This window comes from Notothenia coriiceps, unplaced genomic scaffold (assembly GCF_000735185.1).
Source record: "Notothenia coriiceps isolate Sejong01 unplaced genomic scaffold, NC01 NC01_scaffold00035262, whole genome shotgun sequence".
Classification (NCBI taxonomy): Eukaryota; Metazoa; Chordata; class Actinopteri; order Perciformes; family Nototheniidae; genus Notothenia; species Notothenia coriiceps.
Window position 1 is genome coordinate 384,774 of NW_011367963.1, and position 11,448 is coordinate 396,221.

General features: G+C 42.9%; 1 protein-coding gene across 29 annotated transcripts in view; it reads right to left on the minus strand.

Moving 5' to 3' along the window:
- The window catches only part of LOC104962705 (protein tyrosine phosphatase receptor type D), a 201,740-nt gene that overhangs the window by 109,283 nt on the left and 81,009 nt on the right, over positions 1-11,448 (minus strand). For 3 of the 29 annotated variants that reach the window (XM_010791199.1, XM_010791198.1, XM_010791173.1), the window contains exon 1: positions 9,809-10,223. The exons of 22 other annotated variants lie outside the window; for them this stretch is intronic. The gene's annotated coding sequence lies outside the window, so the exon portion shown is untranslated. Of the gene's footprint in view, positions 1-9,808; positions 10,225-11,448 lie in introns of those variants that run through there. 4 more of the 29 variants (XM_010791174.1, XM_010791200.1, XM_010791201.1 and 1 more) reach the window with 4 other exon arrangements.

Genomic DNA, 11,448 nt, shown 5'->3' on the forward strand with positions numbered 1-11,448 from the left:
AGACACATCAGTACTTTTGCTCATTTGACAAGAGTCCATCTAATCTGCCTCGTTCCTCTCACTGTGCTCCCCCGGTGTTTAACACATGAAATGGATCCTGGGAAGAAAAAACATGTCCAGATGCTGTTCGGTCCCATGGTGCTTAGTTATGCAGCATTGGTTAAAGCTGTCAACTACTACAGGCTTGAAATAATCCAAATAAAATTAATTTCCTTTTATCATGCACATTTTGGCAAGTGAGCAACACTGATGCCCCAAGTTAAATGTGTACTGAATGTAATGGTTGTTTCGCAAAAGGTGTTTTTTTTTATACATATTTTACACTTATTATGAAGTAGAGGAGGTTGCTGGCTGTAATTAACATGGCAATGGCATGTGTGTGGATTTGCTAAATGTTCTGTGGGAACCAGTATCATGGGCCATGGTAAAAGTGTGTGATTTTCTCTGGTGTCATATAGAAGTGAACACAGCTTGACTAATAGAGACGGTGACGTGGATGAATGTTATAGAAAAGAGCTTCTGATCAGAAGGTGAAATACAGAAATTAAGCATCAGCTGTGCCTCTTGCAGAATTAGCTAAAGTCACTCATTAAGCTCAGACTGCATTGTCGGTTCCTCGGCTCGGAGCACAAACACTAAATAACCTCTTACAGGGCTGAAGAGGTAGAAATCAGCTCCATACAATTTCTCCTTCGCACCGAGTCATTTTCTGCCTTTCACCGGTTACGTCAGAGCTCTTAATGAAGACAGCGCAGCTCACCGCCGCCGAGTTCTGCACAACCAGTCTAAAGATTTTATTTCACTGCTTCCACAGCTTGCTTTATTTCACTATGGCTTAATGAGAGTCGTTTGGAATAATAGGCTTCCATTGAACGGAGGCATCTGCATCCACACAGCTCTAAATGAGTGAGCTAATTTCCAAAGATAATCACCTCTCCTGCTGTGTTTTTATGCAGAGATGCTGTAGATTTTTGAGCCTCAGATTTAATGAAGTCAAAAATTACCTCCATTGCTCCGGTAAGGTCTGCGGAAGCTGAACGCGTCACTAAAATCTGCCTTTACGTTGTAAAAGGAAGGATGTTTTTATCACAAACATGGCACAAATGACTAATGTCACGATCCAAGAAAATGTGACTATTAAAAATAGATTAGATTATATATTTCATTTCCTAATCAGTCAGTTCATTAGCACTACTTAAATATGGGTACATGTGAAGTTTCTCCTCATATTCTCCAATAAATGTCTAGTTAAACTAACATAAATATACTATTTAAAGTTAAATGTAAATGTCCTTCATATCTGCTGCTGTTAAACACATTGGCCTGCTGATGGCAGCCATCATAACCATTAGCTCAGCACATAATCATCAAAACTTTCTCACTGCAGAGAAATCATCAGCTTTACAGGCTGCTCAAATCTGTGCTACAGAGACATTTTGACTAGCCCTTCTGAAGCGCTTCCTGCTGCTGTACAGACATACAACGATCTACAAACGCTTTTCCAAGAGCAAACAAGTGAGATTTCTTAAGATGCCTGGGTAATGAAGTCCACTGGGACATTCAGAGACACAATTAAAGGCTGAAGTGAGCTCTCTTTTTCACAGTCTCGCTCTTTCTTCCTCTCCACTCGCTCTTGTCTGGTCCCTGTGTGTGTGTGAGAGTGTTGTCACTGATGACACAGAAGCTGTGGCGTCATGCAGTCACTGCAGATGGCAAAAAGAAAGGGACAGGAAGGGAGGAATCGCTTACAAACAGCGCAGGCCATTTTGACAGAGAGGAACCCTGGCTTGTCAGAACAAATGGGAAAGGTCACAAACTGTGACAATGTAGTAATGTCCCATTCACTGAACTACACTGCTTTAGTTAACTTCCCACATCCACTAACTTGCCTTTTAAAAAAAAATGTCATGCCCTTTTATCTCTGTAAAGGCTGCAGAAGAGCCATATGCATTGGAGACAGAGATATTTGTCACTTTATATTTATGCGGGGAGGCTCGAGAGAAACTGTCAGTAATTTGGCAACATTTATACTGCCCCCGCAGCTCTGTTGGAGGAGCTGCTGCTAAAATGTATACAATATGAAATAAATGCAGTAGAGGTTAATTCCCTGGTGCAGTGTGATGCAGGCTGGCAGTCCCCACAACACTGGGGCTAGCAGCTAGCGTAGGACATCCTCCTCACAGATTTGTGTTTAGCTTATCACAATAGACAGTCGGGAAGGTGTCCAAAAGATGGCAGAGGGTGGGAAAACAGAGAGGAGGGGGGCACAAGAAGAAAGGGATTGCATTGTTATGTGCTTGCATGGAACCTTTCTATAGACTGTGACACAAAGAGCTTCTTACTGTTGAACAGACACACTCTTCTTGGTCTGTCACTGGAAAGGCATAAGGGAAATCCACTTTCATTATAAAAAGCTTGAGGTGTGACGGCCAACAGTTAAATTTGTCTAGACCCGAGGCAAACCATCAAATACGGACGAGTCTTAAAGAGATAAGCCATTTCACAGTCAATCTAAATCTCATCGTCAGGAGATTTTTGTGAGGATTTTTCTCAAGAGAGTTATTTAAACCGTTCACTTTTGAATCCAAGTTACTTTGTAGATATCGTCTTTTGGCAAAGAAGAATGTGTCTATTTTCAAACCGCCTTTGTGTCTATATTTTGACTCTTCATAACTCTTCATTTATCCTCATCTTTATGTTAGTGTGTGTATTTGTTTGCATTCCTTTCTCCTATATCCTTATTCCATTGCCTGTTTTGAAATCCTTGCAGCACTGTACACATGCCAAAGATGTAGTCGTCACATCTTAAACCAAACCTCTCATTAGCCTTTGCTACCCAGGGACCTAATCTTACATCATGTAACCCAAGTAGCATGTTGTGTTCACCTTTCATAGAAAAGCATTACGAAACCATTTAAATTCCCACGTACAAACTCTCCCTTTCACACACACGGGGCACAGTAGTGTCCCGTTACAGCGACACTGAAACTCTCCAGGAATGTTTTTTTAGGATACATTGACAGGAGAACACATGCAAGGACAAGGTAGAGCTGGGTGGAGGATTAGAGAGGCAGCTTGGGTTATACTAGCCCTTCACCTGACTTTATTTAAAGAGCATGAGGAATGTATGTGGAAAATCTTAATTTTCAAGGAAAATCCAGTTTACTTCCCCCCCTGTAGGGTTTGGAGATTTCATGGATCTCCAAAGTGTGCAAAATGTCTCTCTAGGTGTGAGGTGTGACTTTAGAAAAAGGCTTCTCAGTGAATGGATAGGCATGCTGTGCCTGTGGCTCACTTCCCTTGCAGTAACTCTCTCACTTCATGACTTCAGGTCCCCTTTTTTGTCACCTTGCCTATTTCAGGCCTGTGCAAATATCAACATTAAATTCTCATGATCTGTCTGTGTTACATGCAGAGTTATAAATAATATGGTGACTTCATGGGGTTTGGTATGTGTAGCTTATTTTTGCCCTCTATAACTCTCAAGCTATTTGAGCCATTCTGCAGGAACTTCATTTAAGAGTAACTCAAGTCTGCTAAACAGCTTTGGCTAAATCTGCCTTTCTATGTTTAACTGTTGCCATCTCATCTACCAATAGATTTACATATTCTCAAATCCAAACATAGCTTATTGCCAAATGCCTTATTGGTCATAAAACGTTATTATTTGCTGATTATGTAATTGGTACCGGGTCAGTATGTTTGTTCTTCAATGTCAATAAGTGCATGTTTTTACCCTAGAAACTCTTAATACCTAAGGCAATTTAAACACTGCTATTATTCTATAAATACATAGGTGGTGTCATGTGTGCCATAGTTTCCTAGCCTGCCTAAATATAAACAAGGCCCGTCTGCGCAGTGTTATCTGTAATGCCTGATGCAACCCCCCGAAACCCCTCTGAAATAGATCCTGAAATATACATGAAAGGAGAACGGAACAAATACACCCGTTATTCTGTGATGGCTTTTTGGAGGCGCATTCATCTGTCAGCCTTAAAATATTACAATGAGGAGAGAAATGAAGGCAAGAAGGCAGGATGGAACACGGATTGAGCATTTAACAGCAGATGCTAGCACCATTGAGGCACATCTGTACGAGCAACAAATGACTCCAAAGTTTCCTTCAGGTCTTGGTAAGTTTGAAACGGACAGGAAGGAAGAAAACATTGCAGCTCGCATTAGACTCTAATACTGGCTCATTTTTTCCCACACATAGCTGTGTATTCCCCCCGGGCTACCATTTGCTTGGCAAAACGCATGCATGAAATTCTTTAGACCAGCCTTCCCACGAGAGCCTAAATAATAGATCACCAACACAGCATCCAGCCCGCGCTATAACTTCAGCCCCAACTGTCTGGCCTCATTAGCGAGGGAAGTGTAAAAGATAGCCAGCTGCTAGCCCAGGTGACGGCGCTCAGCTCTGGCCTTTGGCAGCACTGGCCCCCCCTAAAGAGAATATACGGCGCCTCGCTCCCTGCAATTCATCTTGTAATCCGCCTTAAAGCTGCTAAGCGACCGTTGATGAGAAACGAATGGAGACCATTGGCAGGAGAGATGGAGTCACAAGTACAAGAGAGGGAGAAACTCAGTGAAATGTGTTGGATTCATCTGAGAGGAAAGGTCCGGGCCGTCTGGTCAGAACCAGAGGTGACCTAAGCCATTTTCATTCACTGATTGTCCCCTTTTCTCCCTCCTTCTGCCCCTCCCTCCATTTCTTTTCACTCTCTCTATCACTCTCACCCTCTCTCTACATGTTCGCTTCCAAATGGCACTCATTATACCGGACATGAAAAGTCATTTTAGTTCCGCCTGGCCTCTTCAAAGCAGCTAGCTATAATTGCAGATTGAGTAAAGGGAGAATGCCGGGGTTACACAGACTTTAAACATCGACTCCTAACCTTGCAGAGATGAAGGGGTTTAAATCTGAAATAAACAAAGACAGGAAGGAATCCTACAGCACCAATATTTAATTTGGGGTGTTAATCAGTTATTAATTTGCTGCCTTTTTCTGTACAATGTTTCTCACTCTGCGTGTAAGATATTCATACATGTTTAAATGTCTCCCTGTTGGCAGGTTCTGGATCCCATTACAGCACATGTCACTTCAAGAATTATGGCACGAATTGTGGAAACACTTCCAAATTATGAAAAATCCATCCACTATTAAATGCATTCCTCATTCGTGAAATTGCTATGTGGCAATGTCACTGCACCTTTTAATGGAATTTACTCCTCTCTGCCGATTCCAGTGGTAGTCTCTCTGTAAAATGCAAATGGAAAAGTCTCAATCACAATTGTTCTTAAGCCTAATTTAAAATATAAGTGAGGTATAATTGTAGGTGTATCTCTTGGATATGTATATATACTGTATATCTTTATGCAGCAGTGAACACTTTGATTTGTCTGTTCTCAGGATTAGTTGTGGAAAGTCTCTCTCATCCCTGTGTGGGTCTGCTCATGTTTGGCAAGTTTTTCTCTGTTACAAAGCTCTGAAACTGTTTACAGTCCTATATCCGTGGTCATATATATACGTTGCTCTTTCTCAGTTTACGAGCTAGCCAGCAGCCTGAGCTGCACTCCCCTCCCTTGCACTTATCTCTTGCACCCTTCTATTTGGCACAGCAGGTAGCGTAATTGTTCTTGGAAAGAGCCTATCAACTAAAGCCTCCATTTTTGACTTCTTGTTGCAGAGACCTTTTATCATAACACCCCATTTTTGCCCGGCGGAGTGCTTCTGAACAAAAAGTGTTTCAGCTAAGTCATTCCCTTTTGGATGGAGGGTGGGGGTGAGTGAATGGATGGAGAAAATAGACTGCGAAATATGTAATGTGTAAGAGACCCTACCCACCGTCCACTGCCTCGCCCGCACAAACCCATGAAACGAAACCCCTACCCGCTCTCTTGTGAGCAGAAACAAATTTGGAAACTGTCATACTTTAATTGAAATTCCATCACTTGTGTGGCTGCTATTGTGTAATAATTTGATAAAGCTGTGTGACATGAATGCACAGGGCCGGCCGCCACTTCTATTTCTTCCTCAAGCTATTATTTCCTCTTTATTTTACCCCGGCGGTTATTCAAATGAATTTCAGCGGATTCTGTTCTCAGCCTTTCCAAAAAAAATTAAGATAAGAGAAAATGAGACAATGGGAAGCGCATTACAGGAAATAATGTTTTTGGTTGCAACACAATCAGAATTAATTCTTAAAAAATATCCCCAAGCTGCGTTTTTATAACCCATCACTTTTATTCCTGCAATATTGGAGTTTTCTTTCAATCCCTCCTTAATTGTCTTCCAATTAGCTCTAATTCTCTCCAAGTGCTAATAGTGACAGGCCGTTAGAAGCTGGATAGGGGGATGATCCAAAATGGAGGTCAAGGGCAGAATTCCAATCCCCTGCCAAGTGCCACTGACCCCGATCCAAATCCATGGCAGCGAATTCCCTCCCCCTCCACGTCTTCACAACTGGCTACAGGCGTTTGGCATCCATCATATCTGTTGAAACCCAATCTGCAAGTAATGGACAGCTGCGGCAGAAAAACAGTCCTCCCTGTTTCTGTCACAGTGGTACCCACCCCCTGAACGCAGAGCCTGAATAGCTTGTCCCAACGTCAAATCTAACAGTGTTACATGCACGTAAATATCACTGAGGGAGACACATTACATTGTGAAATTAAGTTGAAAAGATGGGGACATTTTAAGAGGACAAAATAATAATATGTGAAAGGATAGAAGAAAACATGTAATACCGATAGTAAACAGGAGAGAACGAGCTCCGCCATAGCCCTGCACTCCCTCCTCTGCCAAATAATATTTACGCCGCAGCTTTCTGCCCTGACAGGGTGATGGACAGGAGAGGTGATGTTGCCTTGGCGTGAAAATAGGCTTCTTATTATTCCAACCCAGTGGCAACTTGAATATCAATAAAAAAACTGCTAGCGTTCCCCTATGTGTAAAAGCAATGCCCCGTAGCGGTGGTTTTTATCAAGCAACCCACCCTTGACGCTAGTTATGCAGTACTAGAGGTTACGGGAGGAAATGCTTGCCAAGTAAATAAGTGAGTGAAGCGATTGAATGGAGGGAAAAACACAGCGGGACTGCGGCCAAAGTGAACCAAGGGTAAAGTCATGATCACTTCATTATGCTGGAGTGCAGCTCAGTGTTGTGCGAAATCAAACTGCTTTCTCATTTGTCACAATGCATCAAGCCGGCCTCTGTGAAGTGGGTGTGCAGTCGGCTGCAGGCCCCTGACGCACAGACGCTCACATCGGGATTTGAACATGAGGAAATGGAACTGAAATGCATGTACACACATGTACAGAGAACATACCAAAACTGCTGTGGCACATACAGCTCTCTAACCTCCTGACTTTTTTCCTCCAGCATGACCTCTACTGGTCAAACGCAGCCTGCTCGTCAGAGGGTAGCTGTTAAGGGCTGTTACTGGCACAAAATAAGCCTGAATACACCCACTGGATTACAGAGGGCAGGCGGTGAGGGGGGTGATTGCTCACAGACCTATTGGCACTCCAGCTCCTCCAGCTCCAACACCACGGCGCCTGATAATTGTGGCCTCTATGTTTACGCTTCCATTTTTGTAATGTAATTGTTGATTTCTCATTCCACACTTGTAATAGGGGCTCTGGCCTTGGGATTCCTGAAGTAGTGCTAACAAATGTGCATAAACACACACTCGCACACTTTTTCTGGATTGAAAGAAAAAGGAGGCAATGAGTCAGAGCTGTGCATAGACAATGGGACTCAGAGGTGTTTGTAAGAGGGCTTTGCGCCGTGAACGGACTAAGTTAAAAATAAAGGTTTAAAGCTCCCTCAAAACATCTTGTAATTTTAAATGTACTGCTCTCAATCAGGTGATATCTATTTAACATGCACATTTAGGATTGCTTGTAATAATACTTGTGACACAGGTGAGTGTACATACAATAAGTACAAAGGACATCTGAAAGACATTGTTGACTTTTCTCTAACATAAATTCTTGAAAATGCCCTGTTGTCCCTTCCGGACTCTGTCAGAAATGTGGGATATGATTTCAGAATGTGCTTCAGGCGCAAAGAGCTGCAGGAGATAGAAGATCGGCAGAGACGCAAAAATTGCCCAACTCCCTTATAGGCACTTTCTGACCCCTTCCATCATTTTTCAATTTAATAGCTCGCATGCCATGAACTGTTTGTATCCTCCTCTCTCTCTCTCACACACACACACACACACAAACAAACAAACACAAACACACAGGTGAAAGCCTTTCTGACTTTACTTTTCATTCCCTTTAGACCATAATATACAATTCCAGATTTGTATTTAAAAAGCTAATGTTTGTGTTGAACAATTTACAAATGCAGTGATGATGAGGCTTTTAAAGAAGATGGCTGCTTTTCCACGACTGAGACATTTTCCTCCCTTCAGTGACTTTGGGCAGCAGCACTATGGGCGAGCACCACCTTAATGCACATCCATTTAGTCTCTTCTTTTGAGTGCTCATGTCGCAACAGCACAATTGGAAATCGAACGCGGGGTGACAGCGTTAATTGTGCTGTGTCAAAATTGGGCAAGTGCTAACTGTTTGAGCGGGGAACTGTAAAACATGCAGGACAGTGGAGGCGCTCTCCCAGAGTGCTTACTGGCTATTAACTGGGAATTGCTTGAGCAAACACACACTAATTTGCATTCTTACACACACAATCACACATGCTACCCCACCTTCAATCACTGTCTCTTCATTTGGCGTACACAGCAATACATTACAATGCATATGATCAAGCATGTTGCCTCCTAAAATATTTTTTTTAAATCAATTTCAACAATCTGATGGATACAAAACCAGTTAATTTGGGATCTTTGGAAACCATTCCAGCTTTTTTATGTGAAACTAGTTTTCTCCATGCACCCTCTGCTGCATTGCCCTCCCTGTGCAGAGGGGAGTGGGGCCCCTAGTGGCCCAGCAGAGCACTGAGCAGCACAGGTGGCGTGCACAGCTCCACTGGAAATAAAGGTTCAGTTTCACCTGATTGACAGAATATGTTGCGTGACTGGCTAACCCTCCGCCTGCCTCGCTGATATGCTGCTTCTGCTGCTGCTGCCTGTGAGTTATTTAAAAAGCAAAGTCAACTTTAAACCCCGCGCAAATAAAACGTGTTCTAAAAATAAGGCAGACAAGAGGAGAGATCTCTGGAGTTACAGGAATGTACTTTGAAAAATCTTCACTCACGTCCTCGCTGAAAAGGCTTCCACTAAATGAACTGTATCTACATGACAGCGAGCTTAAAATAACACGTTTGGTATTTCTGATAATATGAAGGGGGACACATCTGCTGCAGTCTTCTCAAAGCGCAATATACAAAATATAAAAGCATGAATTATAGGCTTTGTGTCACAGTCTTTATTATAAATCAAGTGTATGTTGACATGAGTTGCCTCTCTTCGCCTTAACAAAAACACAAATATGCCACCTGTATATTTGGCGATGTAGTTTATGTGGAACATAGATGTAAAAAAACACTTAACGGTGGTATTTTGGGGAATTCGTGGCGTTTAAAATGTGGCTCGGAAAGCACTTCTGTATCCGTTCAAGGTTGCGCGCATTCATAATAATAATAATAATACAGCAATTAATTACACATGAATAACACCAAGCAGCATTTGTTTATATGCGTTATGAGAATAAAGAAAGCCCACATTATGTACCTATAACTGGTCTCAGCTCTGTGTGTGAAGGAACTTCCTGAGGCTCACACCTGAAATCACTGCGGCAGCTCCAAACTCACACACTGGCTCTCACACACTCTTACCTTCTCACCATGGTGCGCGCTCTCAAACTGTCCGCTGTCTGCTATGCACGAAGACAGGTCGAGAGCTTTTACATCCAGAAATGACAGTCCAGAGGAAAGAAAATAACGTGGAGGAAAGAAATCCGTCCTCCGGTTCTTCTTCTTCTGTTGTCCTTTTTGTTCGCTCTTCTCTCTTCTTTCCTTGAGTTGTCCGTCAGCGACGCGTTTAGCGATCTTGGGGGCGATATGACGGAAACACGCACGTGGAGCGCGCGAGTGATATATTCTCTGAGTTGTGCTCGTTAGATCTTCATTGTATAGAACGTGGCCAGACTGAGGCTGTATGAAGAGTGCGGAGTGGCTGGGACGCACAGCCCCTCTCTCTCTCTCTCTCTCTCTCTCCCCTCTTTCTCTCCCCTCTCTGTTTCACTCCTTCTCTCACTCTGTCTGTCTGTCTGCTTCTCTGTCTCTCTGTCTGTGTGTCTGTCTCTCTGTCTGTCTGTGCCGAGACCCGAGCACGGACTGAAACCCCAGGCAGAGAAAAACGGGACACGGAGAAGGAGAGAGAGAGAGAGAGAGGTGGGGGGGTGAATAGGAAGGGTGACGTCACTCAGAGAGGTCCCACTTTCCCAACTTTTCCCCCCAAAGTCCACTGCAGGAATGTGCGCATAGGAATATTTTAGAGCAAAAAGCAATATGTTTGGAATCTGTCTGCAGAATAATTTCCAGGTGGTGAACCATGGAAACAGGTTTGACAACAAATACCAAAACGTAAAAATATTCATATTCCATTTATAAAATGGAGTAAAAATAAAAAAATTGAAATCTGCTTAACATACAGAGAAACGGCCAACTTTCATTGTTAGGGTAATTTATTGCAATATTTCAGGATTATTGATGTATTTCAGGATTATTTATGCATTAACATAACTTTTTTGCCCTGGCTCTCAAAGGAGCACCTGGAGATGATGCTTGGTGCTCATCCTTAAAATGAAATAAACCGTAACTTTTGAAGGGGTCTTGACCAGAGTTGGGTGTAACGCGTTACTGTAATAATATTACTCTTGTCGGTAACGGAGTAGTGTAACGCGCTACTTTTATAATTCAGTAATCACACTACAGTTACTAACATTGCCCCGACACGCGTTACATCGTTACTTTCTAAAATCAGTCATAATCACACTGACAGACAAGAGGGGTTTCCGCCGCAGGTTTATATGTAGGCCTACGTAATCTGCGCGATTTGCGCGTCCACATCTCCACGTCCACTGCTGTATAAAAATGTCTGAGTGAGCGATAACTTTCGAGGGATGGAGGTATGCCCATTATTTTTGAGTTCGTCCGAAGAATAGACAGGAATGTGACGGTGAGGTGCAAACTGTGTCCAGGCCAGAAGCTGTTATCCACTGCTGTAAACACCACGCCAAACCTCAACAAACACCGGCAAAGAACACATGCTAAGGTAAAGCTAATAGCTAAGGACCCCCGAACACAGAGTGAGGATGTTGTGAGTGCGCCGCCACCGAAGAAACAAAAATTAGAATTTGGAGGACCGGTAACCAAAGCAGAGATGGAGAGGCTTGTAGCATCCTTCGTTGTAGAGGAAATGTTGCCCATTTGCAAAGTGGAATCACCGTTCAGAGATATACTGCGCAAAATAG